Below are 17,243 nucleotides of genomic sequence, written 5' to 3'. Positions count from 1 at the left end.
TTTATGTTTTAGGTAGGAACAATCTTTCTTATATTATAATTTTATTAAACAAATGCAATGTTTTTTCTCATTTCATCAACCTTTTTTGGTTGTAGCTAAAAGTAATCATAATAGCTGATATGTATTGACTATATACTTGTACTGTGGCAGACGTTTTTAGCCCTTCACTGAATCCATTCTTCTGTTTTTACCTAGGAATAGGGTTGCTCCTAGGCATATGGCTTTCTGGCTAGAGAATTCATTTCTCAGCCCACCTTAGAAGTAGACATAGCCAAATAAAATTAAATTATCCTTCGGGAAAGTGAATGGCAATGAGCTACTTTGGGGTCTGGCTCTGTAAGACTGTGACCTCTTCCATATGTTGTCTTTCTGGTTCCTCACTTGATGGAACCAGACTCCAGCGACCACTGTGCAGCACACATATTATCCCAGGTGTTTGCTACTGCCTCCCAGGAAAATCGTTATATGAAAAAGATATGCTTCCTTGTTTCTTTTTCTTTTTAGTTAAAACACTACTTTTTAAAATAAAAAGTCATAGTGGTTTAGGCTTTTATTCCAGCTAATAAATGTAAAGTGTGCCTTGCAATTTTCTAAATACTTTCCATGAACTTTATCATTTAATCATCAAAACAGTTTAAATAGGTGGGTACTTTTATTGTCACCCTGTTTGGAAAATAAAGAAGCTCAGATTTATGTAGATGAAGTAATTTGCCCATTTATTCTGCTACTGCCATATTTCGTTAACTCTAATATGCACATTTTTTTTTTTTCCAAATCACAACATCTCTGAACTCAATATATATCTTGAAATAATTGTAATCCTGCAAGTCATTTGCAGATGGTGGGGGATAGTATGTAGAATAATGATACCCACTAAAAACTAATGTATTCAATTTGGTAAAACACAGTAGACATGGCTGTAGGCGTTCAAACCCGGGCAGCCTTCCTTCGGAACTCTTGAACTGAAGCATTCCTTCGCTTAAAAAAATGAAATTATTTTAATGTACATAAAAATGAGACAGTGTTGTATGTTTTCCAAGTAGATTTGATTCTATTTATCTTGTTTTCCATATCTCTTCTAGATAATTTATCAAATTACTTGATAAATAACTTTTATCTTCAAGCATTAAAAAAAAAGCCCCTTTGAAATATCTGAACCAATAGTGATAGGTGACAAGGATATTCCAGCTTTTTCTTTATATTATAATGGCAAAACCCACAATTGCTTTTGTACCAACCTAACAGTTCCTTGTGATGCAAGAATATAACAGAGGGCTAAATCTCCATTTCTTGGGATGTCTGCTGCTGTAATATGGAATTAATGAATCTGGTAAAATATATGATTCACAAGTAGGACAGGTTTGAAAATGTCAGTTTTCACAAATGAATACATCCCTACTAAGTTCCTGCCAAGGTGATCATGCACTTTTCCCTTCTTTCTTCCTCCTTATTTCTCTCTCTCTCTCTTTCTCTCTCTCTCTCTCTCTCTCCCTCTCTCTCTCTCTCTCTCTCTCTCACCTTCTCACTCGCCTTTCTTTGAAGATAAAATTTCAGTCATTTGAACAGTTTGGAAATACTCCTGGATGATAAAACTACATGATAAATTTTAGTTTATTTACAAGATTCTGAACTTCTTGAAGATCATCTATGACTTAAATGTCTCTCTGTGCCACAGCCCTTGGTCTCGCGAGTCTGTTAAATTTCACTGCTTTTGAACAAACAGGGTGGTACAAACTTCTTCAATTGCTTAATTCAATGATCTTGAGCACTTCCTTTGTAGCAATTAGTATTTCCGGCACAGTTCAAGTGCAAGAAGTACACTTATATATACTAGGGGTATCCTAAAGGATAAATTATTTAGGTAATCACATGGAAGAAAAGGATCAATTTCCATTACATTTTTGTCTCAGTGTTTTTACTTTCCCTCACAAATTTCGACTGTGTTCATCAAAAACAAACAAAAAACACTTAATTTCCAATAATACATTTTTGTGTAATTTAATCATATAGACACATGATTTCAAATAACCATTCTCCTTCAGAAAATTGCCCCTAAAGAAATTAGGACAAATAGTAAAACGTTTAAAAATATTTTTAAAATACATGTTTGTAACTGGATTTTATAGGCAATAAATGGGAAATGATCTCTGATTATATACCTGAAAGTAAGTATATCACAATAAAAGAGTAATAGTCTTTGAGTTTTGATAACAGGGCATATTTTTCTCTTTTATTTTCCTGTTATTATAAATGTTATGTATAGGTCTTTGTAGTAGAAACTATATAGGAATAATGAAATATCATTATAGGAAATAATGAAATATCATGTGATGCTTTTTGAGGGCTTGTAAGGGCTAATCACTATGCAACACCATTTATAAATTATTACTTCCATTATTCAATACAAGATTATGAGCTATTGTATTATTATTCTCATTTTCTTTCTGAGTGGATAGTGCAGGGAGGTAAATTATTCAAAACATTGCAAATCAGAGGAACCTGGACTGGAACTCATGTAATTATAGAACTGCCTTTTGACTAATTGGTTATGTCATTTCCCCTGAAAAAGTTGAACAAACAATATTCCTGTTCTCAAGTAATAGGGCAAATAGTACGCACATGGAACATTGCTAAACACTATTTGAAAATGAAAATAAAAATAAGCTTGCACTGAAAAAAGACAAAAAGCTCTCTAATTAATCAGGCTACGGGGAGATAGGGATGGACAGGCACAGAAAACAACAGTTACAATAGGAAGCCATCTCATGCCACTCAGAATGGTGATTATTAAAAAGTCAGGAAACAATAGATTCTGATGAGGCTGTGGAGAAATAGGAACGCTTTTACACTGTTGGTGGGAGTATAAAGTAGTTCAGCCATTGTGGAAGACAGTGTAGCGATTCCTCAAGGATCTAGAACAGGAAACACCATTTGATGCAGCAATCCCATTACCGGGTATATAACCAAAGAATTATAAATCATTCTGCTAGAAAGACACATGCACACGTATGTTTATTGCAGCACTATTTACAATAGCAAAGACTTGGAACCAACCCAAATGCCCATCAATGATAGACTGGATTAAAAAAAAACAGTGGCATATATATACCACGGAATACTATATAGTCATTAAAAAGAATGAGTTTATTTCCTTTGCAGGGATATGGATGAAGCTAGAAGCCATCATTCTCACCAAACTAACACAGGAACAGAGAACCAAACACCACATGTTCTCACTTACAATTGGAGTACAATGAGAACACATGGACACAGGGAGGGAAACAGCATACACTGGGACCTGTCGGGGGGTGAGGGGCCGGGGAGGGAGAGCATTAGTACGAATACCTAATACATGCGGGGCTTAAAACCTAGATAATGGGTTTATAGATGCAGCAAACCACCATGGTACATGGATACCTGTGTAAAAAACCTACACATTCTGCACAGGCATCCTGGAACTTAAAGTAAAAAAAAGAGAGAGAGAGAGAGAGAAATAAAACTCTAATTATTAAAAAAACACTAACAATGAAAGTTTCAAAATAAAATAAATATAGAATAATAATAATAATAAAAGAATACAACGACTACTACATTAACAGGAAACATTGTCTCTCCCATGTTCATACTATGAGGATCTCCTTTTGGAGTGACTATTGCTTTCCTACCAATCACATTTCCAGCTCTATCATGCTTCTTGCGTTTATAACTGGAGATGCCCAAATACTACACCATCGTCACTTTATGAAGGCACCCAATGTAAAATTAATCCCCAATTCTAATCCTGCCTGAGAAAAAGTGGATCACCCAAAACTGATCTTTTCTTAAACCTTTCTCAAAATCATTCCATAGAAAGCCAAATCCTACAAAGACACTCCTGGTTTGTGAGATTACAGGTTTGTCCCTGTGGCCTTTTATAGACTAGACTTTACCATATAGATTGCTTTAATAGAAAGAAGAATATGCTAAATGCTGTTAAACATGTTTAAGTATTCTGTAGTTGGGGTGCTAAAAAGGAAGTGATTACTTTACATTTCATGTGGAACCAAAAAAGAGCCCGTATAGTCAAGACAATCCTAAGTAAAAAAAACAAAGCTGAAGGCATCACACTACCTGACTTCAAACTACACTACAAGGCTACAGTAACCACAACAGCATGGTACTGGTACTAAAACAGATATGTAGACCAATGGAACAGAACAGAGCCCTCAGAAATAATGCAAAACATCTACAAACATCTGATCTTTGAAAAACCTGACAAAAATAAGCAATAGGGGAAAGGATTCCCTATTTAATAAATGGTGCTGGGAAAACTGGCTAGCCATACACAGAAAACTGAAAGTGGACCCCTTCCTTACCCCTTAAACAAAAATTAACTGAAGATGGATTAAAGAGCTAAATGTAAGACTGAAAACCATAAAAACCCACAAGAAAATCTAGGCAATACCATTCAGGACATAGGCATGGGCAAAGACTTCATGACTAAAACACCAAAAGCAATTGCAACAAAAGTGAAAATTGACAAATGGGATCTGATTAAACTAAAGAGCTTCTGCACAGCAAAAGAAACTATCACCAGAGTGAACAGTCAACCTACAGAATAGGAGAAAATTTTTGCAATCTATCCATCTGACAAAGGGCTAATATCCAGAATCTACAAGGAACTTAAACAAATTTATAAGAAAAAAAAATAACCCCATCAAAAAGTGGGTAAAGGATATGAACAGACACTTCTCAAAAGAAGACATATATGCGGTCAACAAACATATGAAAAAAAGCTCATCATCACCGGTCATTAGAGAAATGCAAATCAAAACCACAATGAGATACCATCTCATACCAGTTAAAATGGCAATCATTAAAAAGTCAGGAAACAATAGATGCTGGAGAGGATGTGGAGAAATAGGAATACTTTCATACTGTTGGTGAGAGTGTCAACTAGTTCAACCATTGTGGAAGAGTGTGGCGATTCCTCAAGGATCTAGAACCAGAAATACCATTTGACCCAGCAATCCCATTACTAGGTTTATACCCAAAAGATTAGATATCATTCTACGATAAAGATACATGCTATAAAGACACATATGTTTATTGCAGCACTGTTTACAATAGCAAAAACTTGAAACCAACCCAAATGCCCATCAATGTTAGACTGGATAAAGAAAATGTGGCACATGTGCACCCTGGAATACTAAGCACCCATAAAAAAGGATTTGTTCATGTCCTTAGCAGGGACATGGATGAAGCTGGAAACCATCATTCTCAGCAAACTAACACAGGAACAGAAAAGCAAACACTTCATGTTCTCACTCGTAATTAGGAGTTGAACAATGAGAACACATGGACACAGGGAGGGAAACATCACATAGTGGGGCCTGTCAGGCGGTGGGGGCTAGGGGAGGGATAGCATTAGGAGAAATACCTAAAGTAGATGATGGGTCGATGGATGCAGCAAACCACCATGGCATGTGTATACCTATGTAACAAACCTGCATGTTCTGCAAATGTATCCCAGAACTTAAAGTATTTAAAAAAAAGAAAAAATTAGCAATGCTTGGTGGCAGGCACCTGTAATCCCAGCTTCTTAGGAGGCTTAGGCAGGAGAATTGCTTGAAAAAAAAGTCATTAAACCTAAAGAGTGTACATCATATATGTGAATACCATGGGTAACTTCAATTAACGTTTCATCTATAACTTCTCCTGGGCTCACGTATCTGATTTATTGTAACTTCAACACTGCTAACTCACTGTACAGGAAAAATACCACACAGGTTAGTTTCCCTGTGAATATGAGCACTTTTATCACTTATCATTTTTTACCAGGCTTTTTTATTTATTTTTTCCTAATGCTGGAATACCATTCTCAATACAAGAGCTACGTAATATTCTATAACTTACCCTTTGTCTGTTGAGTCATTCCCGGAACCACCAAGACAGCCTTTAAGGACAATACTGTGTCAATTACTGTAATCACTTCCCGCTTCTTTCTCTCTTAGAAAGTTGCCATTTAAGTCACAGCTTCATTCTGAATGGTCTCTTGATTTCAAACCTCTTGTTGAGAGATTCACTGACTTCTCAAATAAGAGTCAATTTATTAATTTTCCCAGAGCTTTTGACATTTTTGTAAAAGTCACTTTCTCTTCACTTTAAATATCATTTTCACCAGGTAATCACTTGTCTATTAATTTAAGTGTAAAAATCCTTCTTAATGTTCTTTATTAAAAAATGTTATGTTCTTCTATTGCCTTGCCCTAAAGATGTCATAATTTTTATGGCATTCTACAACATACTTATTGATGTATTTGATGTATTCTCCATTTTATCTGTAGGAAGTAGTAATCTCCTCTTTTTTTTTCCCCCCCCCTGCAGGCCTACTTTTTTTTCATTTCAAATACTTTCTTATAATTCACTTACTCAATACATTCTGAACACTTTCTTAATGACTTCATAATTGCTAACTTAAAAAAAAAAAACCCCTTTAAATTGGGCCCAGATTAGTTTTTCTATTACATGAAAGTTAATGACAATGGAAAATATCTTGCCTTGCCAAACATGTGAAGAAATTGCCCTTCAAAGTGTCTAATAAGTATTTTTAAATGCTTTGATGAGCCATGTCATTTCTATATATGCAAAATGATTTAAAATATTTATAAGGAAATTACTTTCTTTCCTATGCCCCACATTTTATTTGCATCAAATTAAGTCTACTTTCCTGACCATACAACTAGAAACTTCCTTCCATTTATTTCATTTTAGAAAGCTCTTGTCAAAGTCCCACTAACTACCTTGTAACTTACATATTTCTAAATGTATACCTAAAATACAAATTTCTCCAAGAAGACATTCACCCCTGCCCTCAATCCTTTCCTTAATCCCCACTGCCTTTTTTTTTTTTTTTTTTTTTTTAAGTTTCTATAGCATTTGTCTGGCATTAAGCAGAAATTAGAATGGTGTGAAAATATTCATGGTCGCAGAAGGAACCAATCTTGTTAAACCTCTCATTTTTAATCATCTCACTTTCTGCTAAACACATTTCTCTCTTCACTATCATTTGCTACCTATGGTTTGTCTAAACCCATACGCATTATGTAAGGCCAAAGGTCCTTGCCTTAGCCACGCCAGAGAATTGGTTGTGGCGGCAGCCCGCAGCGAGTGAGAGGGACACGGATGGAGAGAAAACAAAACAAAACAAAAAACTGTGGGCTTTATTGAGCAGAGTGACAGTACAAAGCTTCCACAGCGTGGAAGGAGTCCCAAGCGGGTAGACAGTGTTCGATTTTTCGATCACCTTTTAAACTCTTTAAAGCGGGAAATACGTGCAGAGGGAAGATGTTCCCAGAGCGAGAAACAAAGGCAGCAAATTATTTTGTGACATGTCTTAGATTTTGAGGAAAACCGTAATTGTAACTTAGGTTTCATCTATTTTATGGCCTTGCAGGAGCATGGCAAAGGGGACAGCATTTTAGAGGACTTTACAAAGGATGTTTCCAAGGAATTGGAATTCGGAGCATAGATAAGGTCCGCAGCTCACAGAAAAACGGGCTTTTAACATTCCTTTTAGTTTTAGGGGAGAGGGGAGGGAGAGAGGACGAGGGGAAGCTTACAGCAAAATTTTCGCTGTTTATAGCTTTCTTGGGGAAGAAAACACATGCACAAATTCTGATGTTAGCAATATTTTAAGCGTATATCTTCAGTGTTATTCATCCAGCACCGAAGTAAGTTCTGATGCAGGAAATGAGTGAGTTTCACCGCTTTCTGAGCCCCTACTTGGCCCAGGAAGCCCAGCTGGCCCCTCCTTTCAATTACATCTTAGTTTGCCATAAATATCGACTTTACTGTCAGTGACTATTTTCAGCGTTTCCTAGCTAGGAAACAAATATCTACATTTTCTGCTCAATGCCGGTACTACCAAAAGAGTATTATTTCTGACATATCTGTTAATTGGACAGTTTCATTATGTCAGGGTAGTTGGTGGTCCTGTGATACTTCGGCCCCAAACCTCTTCCAACAATCAGTACTAATAAATTGCTACAGTGTTTTAAAGCAGATATGTGTTATACACATTTATATCTCTTTCTTAATCCAACCATTCATGCATTTTTATTCTGAAATTATTTTTTCAAACAACTAACATGTGCTAGGACTGTTCATTCCCTGAGGATATGGATGTAAAATAGTTTTTCTCTTTTCAAGAATATAGTTCCCATTTACACTGTAAAATGTTTGAGGGGTTATTAATTTGGTTTGTTTTCACATGCCTCAGAACAACTAGCAGTAAAATTTTCTACTGCATGTTCAATAATATTTTGTCTCCGTTTGTTTAATTTTTCCATTGCTAAATTAAATAAGCAGACGGTCATTTTCCTGAGACTGTCTCCCTACTTGAGTTCCTATGTAAACAACTGAAACCTAACTTAGAAGAATACTTTTTTAGTAACCCATAGGCAGGTTTCAGCCAATTACAAGCAGCTGAGTTTCAGCCAATCACAAGCAGTTGAGTTTCAGCCAGTCATTGGCTACAAAGTGATGAGATCATGACCAGTTTAAGCAAATGCCTACCTGTAACCCATCAAGCTATTTCTATCTTTCAATAAATATGTGGATAAAACTCTGTTCATGGCTCTCAGCTCTGAAGGCTGTCAGCCCCTTGATTTCCCACTCCATACTCTATATTTCTGTGTGTGTGTCTTTAATTCCTTTAAGGCTGCTGGGTTAGGGTCTCCACGACTGAGCTGGTCTCAGCCTGATTCTTTCTGAAATGTGTCTGAATATATTTGGTATTTAGAAATGCCAATATAATATTTTGAAACAATAAACACATACAAATACACTTAGAGAGAAACCATAATTGAAACACCATAAAAGGCGAGTTAAGATTTTAATATTTTTCTTTCGAAGGCTGATTTAGATTTTCTTTCATCATTCTTAACATACCGGTAAGGAAACTTGTGGGAAGATCCAATCTTAGGGCATTTGCTGGGAGTAAAGAAAATCACTGTGAAGTCAAAATCTATAATCAATTAAACCCTATGGCATGATAAAATTGAACTAAGCCACACTGTTAGCTACTTCATGAACCCCTCTCTAAAGTTATATTATTGGCCGGGCGCGGTGGCTCACGCCTGTAATCCCAGCACTTTGGGAGGCTGAGGCTGGCGGATAACGAGGTCAGGAGATCGAGACCATCCTGGCTAACACGGTGAAACCCCGTCTCTACTAAAAATACAAAAAATTAGCCGGGCGTGGTGGCGGCGGCTGTGGTCCCAGCTACTCGGGAGGCTGAGGCGGGAGAATGGCGGGAACCCGGGAGGCGGAGCTGGCAGTGAGCTGAGATCGCGCCACTGCACTCCAGCCTGGGCGACAGAGCGAGACTCCGCCTCAAAAAAAAAAAAAAAAAAAAAGTTCTATTATCAGTAATTTTAAGGTAAGAACGACTATTCCAAATAGAAATATTTGATCTTTTATTTTTGTATTTCATATAGTGACTATTATATAACATTTCTTCTCATTCACTCATTTATCATCAATTATTTTTACACAATCATATATTTTTTGAGAATCTCCCCTCATACCCTTGCAGTCTCCAGGTCACTTTTTCCGCTTGTGGATTTTGGCGCAAGCCCCAGAAAGATGGCTGGGGGCAAAGGCGCTGCGTACTGTTCAACGAGACCCATAATGTGGCTGTAACTGTCTTCCTCGTACTGCGAGAACACTGCAGGCAGATCTAGTTCCTCATACGGTGCCTTCACCCGGGTCACCTTCCCGGCCTCCTTCTGCCCGTAATTTTCCTTCAGGATCTGGTTCTGTTCCAGAGTGGCCCGCTGCAGACACTGAACCACCAGCCGGCTGCATTTGGATGTCAGTGCCAACTTTGCTGGTCCCTCTGGGGTCCCCAGAGAGGTCAAGGTAATCATCCTGAATCTGAAAGAACTCTGCCATCTCCAGCAGGACTTTCTTGGTATTGGCGTGCTCCTTCTCACACCAATTCCTGCCATGTACATGGCTGCAGTTACAGGAAGGTAGAAGGAGTAGAAAGCTGTCTTGTACTTGTTTTTTTTTGTTTTTTTTTTTTGTTTTTTTTTTGAGACGGAGTCTCGCTCTGTCGCCCAGGCTGGAGTACAGTGGCCGGATCTCAGCTCACTGCAAGCTCCGCCTCCCGGGTTCACGCCATTCTCCTGCCTCAGCCTCCCGAATAGCTGGGACTACAGACGCCCGCCACCTTGCCCGGCTAGTTTTTTGTATTTCTTAATAGAGACGGGGTTTCACCATGTTAGCCAGGATGGTCTCGATCTCCTGACCTCGTGATCCGCCCGTCTCGGCCTCCCAAAGTGCTGGGATTACAGGCTTGAGCCACCGCGCCCGGCCTGTCTTGTACTTGTTAATAGATTTATACCTCTTTTCAGTGAATCAGCCAAGATCGACAATGCCCTGGGGGGCTGTGATGAGGTCCAGGGGCTGCCCAATCCAGTCTGATAGGAACTCTGCAGAAAGAGCTCAATCAGGTTCAGGTAACAGGGCTGCTCCTGGCAATAGTGCTTCAGCAGGCTGTAGGTATACACTTCCAGAAGGATAGCATCACTGACGGCATCCAAATCTATGCCCGGCTTCTGATACCAGCAGATCTGTCCCCGGCAGGTAAGAGATGAATCTATGATGTTATCTGCCACCAGCAAGAAAGCTTGCAGCCGTTCCACACACCATCCCACAGTCAGGGCCCACTGGAGATTATCAGCATCTTGTTCCCTTGGTTCCATCAGCTCCCTGAATGCTACTAGCACCGTCAAACCCCGTGATACTTGCCTCCACTGGAATTGTACTCCAGGACCTCCTTGAGCCGGGCAATAGCATCTCCTGTCTCTGGGTGTCCCATCTCATCCTCAGTCAACACTCTAAAGATCTGGGAGTAGTGCTGAACGAAATCCTGCTTTTCTTGGGCATAAATATCTGATTTCTGGTCTCCATTCATTCTGAGGGAGGAGCAAATGGCTCTGTTCCTGGATGTGGGTTCCTGCTCCTATCATCTTTTATTAAATAGCTTTCAGCATGGTAAAATGTGATCCTAATTGATTAATTAAAATTTTTACATTTTTTTCTTTAACCCCAAGATATGTTGTAATTGCAAATCAATACAGTCTTTGGGGATGAGTTAAGCCGCAGACCCATATGGCACAAACCTTGATGACTCAATGACATTTCACTGTGAACATTAATATTGTGCTTTAGTGCTACCCACTCTTTTGCTGGTAATGCTTCTGCCTCTACTTTTAATTATATTTAGCATGCCCTTTTATAATATGTGAGACATGGCTTATGGAAATATGAAGAGCATGTTTATTTCAACAACAACAACAACAACAACAAAAAAAGGAAGACTAAAAAGAATGCCAGCAATCCCAGCATTTCTGGAGGGGGAAAAAAAAGTAGATGGGTCATTTTTTTTAATAGGCTACTTTTTTTGCTTCAGAAAGACATCTTTTATACTTTTTTTCTCAAATACTCAAAAATTTAACCCTATAAAAAAAAAGCAAGTAAATATGAACAATATATAAAACTTTGATACTTGGAGAAGTTTGCCTATTATTTTTTGCTTCATAGTATTTCTTTATTTTTAGGGGCAGTTTAATTACCCATATACTTTGTTTTTCCTTTACCTTATCACTACCAGTGTCAACATAGGAAGCAGGCCATATGAACTTATGAGAACACATATCCAGTTAATATCTAGTAATAGCTGTCATTTAATGCCTGCCTGCTGTGCACTAGGCACTGTTGTTAAGTGCTTTATGCACATTTGTACACACCCCCATCATCTAGAACTGTAGGATGTAGGTGCTTATTCTCATTTTACAATCGAAGAGATATAATTTTTGAAAATTAAAAAATATGCCCAAGGTTTTATTCAAATACCTTTCAAGGTATAGCACTCTGAAGCTAGAAGCTATATCCTTTATAATAACATAACCACACTTTCTTTTCATTTTTGCAAATTAAGATATGAAACTCTTGGAGGAAAATTTGCATTGTTGAAGCTAACTCTGAATAATATTTGAACCCTCAGTATATGTATGTGTTTGTGTGTATTTGTATATATATTAAAAAACAAAATGGTTGATATAATTACTCTTCCAACTCTTAGCCATAATTAATATTTTATAATATTAAATTGCAATTTGGTAAACTGCAAATAAGATTTTCACATAAAAATGGAAATATTATTTTCTATTTATTTTAATATGAGATATTTAATATCATATACAATACAAAAACTATAATTTTATATATATTTTATGTAGCATTTATAGTATATATACAAGATATATACTGTTTATATATTTATATATTTATTATATATAACGTGTATATATGGATGTGTATATATATAAAATATGTAAATGATTGAAAAATGCATAAATTTGATAATTTTGTTTTTAAAAGTTTTTATAATAGCATTGTTCTCATTGATTATATGTGATATGTTTTATCTGATAATATAAATTTTTTGGCAAATATTCAGATAAAATTATTAATATCTGCTAAAAATTGATTCTATTTATGTCATATGCTAATGATCAACTTCCTATTACCTTAAAAATCATGTCAAACAATCTGTCATATAAGCACCTTAGAAGTCAACTACCATGTCTTAACAACAAGTAAAAAGCTTAACAAAACTCAAAAATGAAAAATTCTTCTTGGACCTGTCAGAGAAGTTGATATCACAAAACAAACTACTGTCTTCCAAATTTCAGAAATCTCTGCAGAAGCCCAGGTAAGAAAACCTAAATTGTAATGAACGGATTGCTGAAGGCTAAGGTTGGACAAGTCTGACAGTAAAAAGCACAGGACAGAGTCATGGGAGGCCCCATCCTTTTGTGAGTTTTACTTTTAGTAGCTATTCCAGCTCCTCACAATAAATATTAGGAAAAAAATAATATCTTCATGCTTTTAGTAGGATAACAGGAAAAGAAATCATTTTAACATAAGGCAGAGCATTCTGTTTTTTTTTAACAATGACTGTCCTCAGTAGAAACTATTTTACTATAGCCTAACCTGATGGGATTTTATCAGAGTCTACCCTACCTGGAAAAGGGGATACCACCCTCCAATTAGCTCTAGCCTTCTAGATGGGGGAAGGGAAATTCCCAATCTTAGTCTTCTCTAGCCATCCAGTCCCACCTAAGGGAGTGGGGGGGGAAACACTGAGAGTCACTAATATAGTTTGTAGTCCAGGAACACAGGCTCACCAATACTGAGACTTAACCATAGAACTATATAATTCTTGCCCTCTTTAACTCCTAACCTTACTATCATACCACTAAAGGCTTATTTGCTGGAATTTCATTCATTCTGTATATCATGTCCAGATTTCAGTAGCTAATTACAAGGCATACTGAAAGGCAAAAACCAACCATTTAAAAACCAGTTTAAAGAGACTAAAAAAGTATAAGAATTGGAGTCATATATGGCAGAGATGTTGGAATTATCATGCTAGGAATGTAAAATAATGATGAGGGTGCCAATGGAAGAAGTAGACAACATTCAAGGATAGACAGGTAATTTAAACAGAAAGATAAAATTTTAAGAATGGATAAAAAAGAAATATTAGAGAAAATAAACACTATAATAGAAATGAATAATACTTTCTTCAGTTGTGTCCATGAATAAACTGGACACAGCTAAGAAATAATCTTTGAGTTTGCGAACATGACAATAGAAACTTCCAAAACTGAAAAGCAAGAAGGAAAAACAGACTGAATAAAAAGAAAAAAATAAAAAGCAGAACAGAATATCCACTAACTGTGGAGCAACTGTTACAGATTATGTGATATATGCATATTGAGAATACCAGAGGAAGATAAAAGAGAAAGAAAGTGAAACAATATCTGAAGCAGTAATGACTGTGAATGTTTTCAAATTAGCATCAGCCACCAAAGCACAGTTCTAGGAAGTTCTGAGAACACCAAGCAGAATAAGTGCTAAGAAATTGACACTTAGGCATATCATATTCAAACTTTAGAAGATGAAGAAAATTTTGAAAGCAGACAAAGGGAAACAGCACTTCATCTATAGTGGAGGAAAAGTAAAAATTACATTCATTTTCTCCTCAGAAACCATAGAAGCAGAGAATGGCATGAAATCTTTAAAGCATTCAGAGAAAAAAATTATCACCAATTTTGTATCCTGTAAAAGCATCTTTCAAAAGTGAAAGAGAAATAAAGATATTCTCAGACAAACAAAAATTGAGGAAATTTTTTGCAAGTAAGCTCTGCCTTGCAAGATATAGAAGAGGTTTCAATGTTTCTTGCCCCTGATTTATTCAAGTTATTTATTTGTTTATTTGCTATTGTGTTACATGGGTTTTTTATACATTTCGGATATTAACTCCTTATCATATATATAGTTTGCAAAATAATTTTGAATTGATTTTTGTATATGTTGTGAAATAAGCATCTAATATTATTTTTCTGCTTCTGGATATTCAGTTTTTTCAGCATTGTTTATTGCAAAGACTATTGTTTTTCTATTTGTGTATTCTTGGCACTCTTGAATTTCTCAAAAGATGACATACAAATGGCCAACAGATATATGAAAAGGTGCTTAGCATCACTCATCATCAGATAAATAGAAATCAAAACCGTAAGGGATTATCAGCTTACAACTCTTAAAATGACAATTATAAAAAAGATGAAAAGTATTGTCAGGGAAATTCACCCTTAATAAAGAAGGAAATCCTAACATTTATGACAACATAGAATAACATGGAGGAAGACATTATGCTAAATAAAATAAGACATACACAGAAAGACAAATATTGCATGATATCACTTACATGTGGACTCTAAAATAGTCAAACTCATCAAAGCAGAGAGTAGAATAGTGGTTACAAAGGACTGAGGGGGTAGCAGTGAAGAAATGGGTAGGTGTTTGTCAAAAGGTAGAAACTTTCAGTTATAAGATGAATGAATTCTGTTGACCTAATATACAATATGCTGACCACAGTGAATGCACTCTATTGTATATTAGAAAATTTTTAATAGAGTAGCTCTTATACCACACACATATACACACATACAAATGGCATCTGTGTGAAATAATGGATATGTTAATTAGCTTGATTATGGTGATCATTTCACAATGTATATGTATGTCAAAACATCAGGTTGTATACCTTAAACTTATACAATTTTTATTTCATCAGTTATATCCCAATAAAACTGAAAAAAGTTCTTCAGAGAGAGAAGATAAGGGTACAGATTAAAAACTTTGATCTACATACAGAAAGGAAGAGGGTCAAATAATGAATAAGTGAAGGTAAGATACAAGTTTTATCATATTTAATTGATCCAACAGATAACAATTTGTTCAAAATAGTAGCAAAATGTTTTCAATTATGTGTACTCGTGTGCATATCTATATTTTTGTATGATCATGTATACTTATGTATAAATTAAATGACCAATGATGATAGAAAAGATGAAGGAATTAGAAATATGTTATCATGAGGTACTTGCATTATCTGCAAAGTAGTATACTGTTACTTAGAAGTTAATATGAATTAGTTGTAAATATGCAGTGTAAATTCTAGGGCAATCACTAAATAAGGTATATATATATTCGTGTATGTACGTGAGTTTGTGTATAATTGATATGTTAAAGAAATTAGAGAAAAATGGAATCTTAAATAATGCCGAATTAAAACCCAAAACACAGAAATAATGTAGAAGACGAAAATAGAAACAAAGAGCATGGACAACAAGTAGAAATTAGTAACAAATATGGTAGATATCAATGTAATGATAACAATAATCACTTTAAATGTCAATGGTTTAAATACACCAATTAAAGATCAATACTGTCACAGTGAATAAAAGAAGATGCCCAACTATGTATCATCTACAAGAAACCCACTTTATTTATTTATATTTTTCTTTTGCAACTTTTATTTTAGATTCAGGGGTTACATGTGCAGGTTTGTTACATGGGTAAATTGAGTGTCAGGGTTTGGTGTATGAATTATTTTGTCACCCAGGTAGTGAGCATAGTTTTCTAACCCTCACCTTTCTCCACCTTCAAGTAAACCCTGGTATCTATTAGGTTCCAGTTTGTGTCCATGTTTACTCAATGTTTAGCTACCACTTTCAAGTGAGAATATGGGGCATTTGGTTTTCTGTTTCTGCATTAATTCATTTAGGATAATGGCCTCCAGCTGCATCCATATTGCTGCAAAGAACATTATTTTTTCTTTTGTATGGCTTCATAGTATTCCATGATGTATATGTACTACATTTTCTTTGTCAAGTCCACTGTGATGGATACCTAGGTTGATTCTACATGTTTTCTAGTATGAATAGTGCTACAATGAACATACATGTGCATGTGTATTTTTGGTAGAATGATTTATATTCCTTTGGGTATATACCCAGTAATTGGATTTCTGGGTTGAATAGTAGTTCTTTGAGAAAACTCCAGACTGCTTTCCATAGTGCCTAAATTAATTTACATTCCCAACAACAGAGTATAAGTGTTCCCTTTTCTCCAAAATGTTGCCAAAATCTGTTATTTTTTGACTTTTAATTAATAGTCATTCTGATTGGTATGAGATGGTATTTCATTGTAGTTTGATTTGGATTTCTCTAATGACCAATGATGTTAAACATTTTTTCATATTCTTGTTAACTGTGTGTCTTGAGAGGTGTCCATTTCCTTGACCCATTTATTCATGTGGTTATTTTTACTCGTAGACTTAAGTTCCTTATAGATCCTTGACATTACACCTTTGTCAGATGCATAGTTTGAGAAGGTTTTCTCCCATTCTGTAGGTCATCTGTTTAATCTGTTGATAGTTTCTTTCGCTCTTCAGCTTTAGTTTCCACTTGCCTGTTTTGTTGTTGTTGTTGTTGCAATTGCCTTTGGAAATTTCATCATGGATTATTTGCAAAGGCCTATGTCCAGAATGGTATTTCCTAGGTTTTCTTCTAGGATTTTTATAGTTTTTGGTCTTACATTTAAGTCTTTAATCCATCGTGAGTTGATTTTTGTATATGGTGAAATGAAGGGGTCTAGAAGAAACTCTCTTTGAACATAAAGACAAGTATAGATTCAAAGTAAAGGAACAGAAAATAATATACCATGATAACACTAATCAAAATAAAGTAAAAGCAAGTATATTAATTTCATAGAGGGCACACTTTGGAGCAAGAAAATTTATCAGGGATAAAGAAGGGCATTAAATAAGAACAATGTGG

The 17,243-nt window shown here is 35.8% G+C and overlaps 1 pseudogene; it reads right to left on the bottom strand.

Moving 5' to 3' along the window:
• Nucleotides 1-9,444: 9,444 nt before the first annotated feature.
• On the bottom strand, nucleotides 9,445-10,999 carry LOC101014720 (annotated as a pseudogene).
• Between the last annotated feature and the right edge of the window lie 6,244 nt (nucleotides 11,000-17,243).

This window comes from Papio anubis, chromosome 4 (assembly GCF_008728515.1).
Source record: "Papio anubis isolate 15944 chromosome 4, Panubis1.0, whole genome shotgun sequence".
NCBI lineage: Eukaryota > Metazoa > Chordata > Mammalia > Primates > Cercopithecidae > Papio > Papio anubis.
This window is presented reverse-complemented; position numbering and strand designations above follow the sequence as displayed.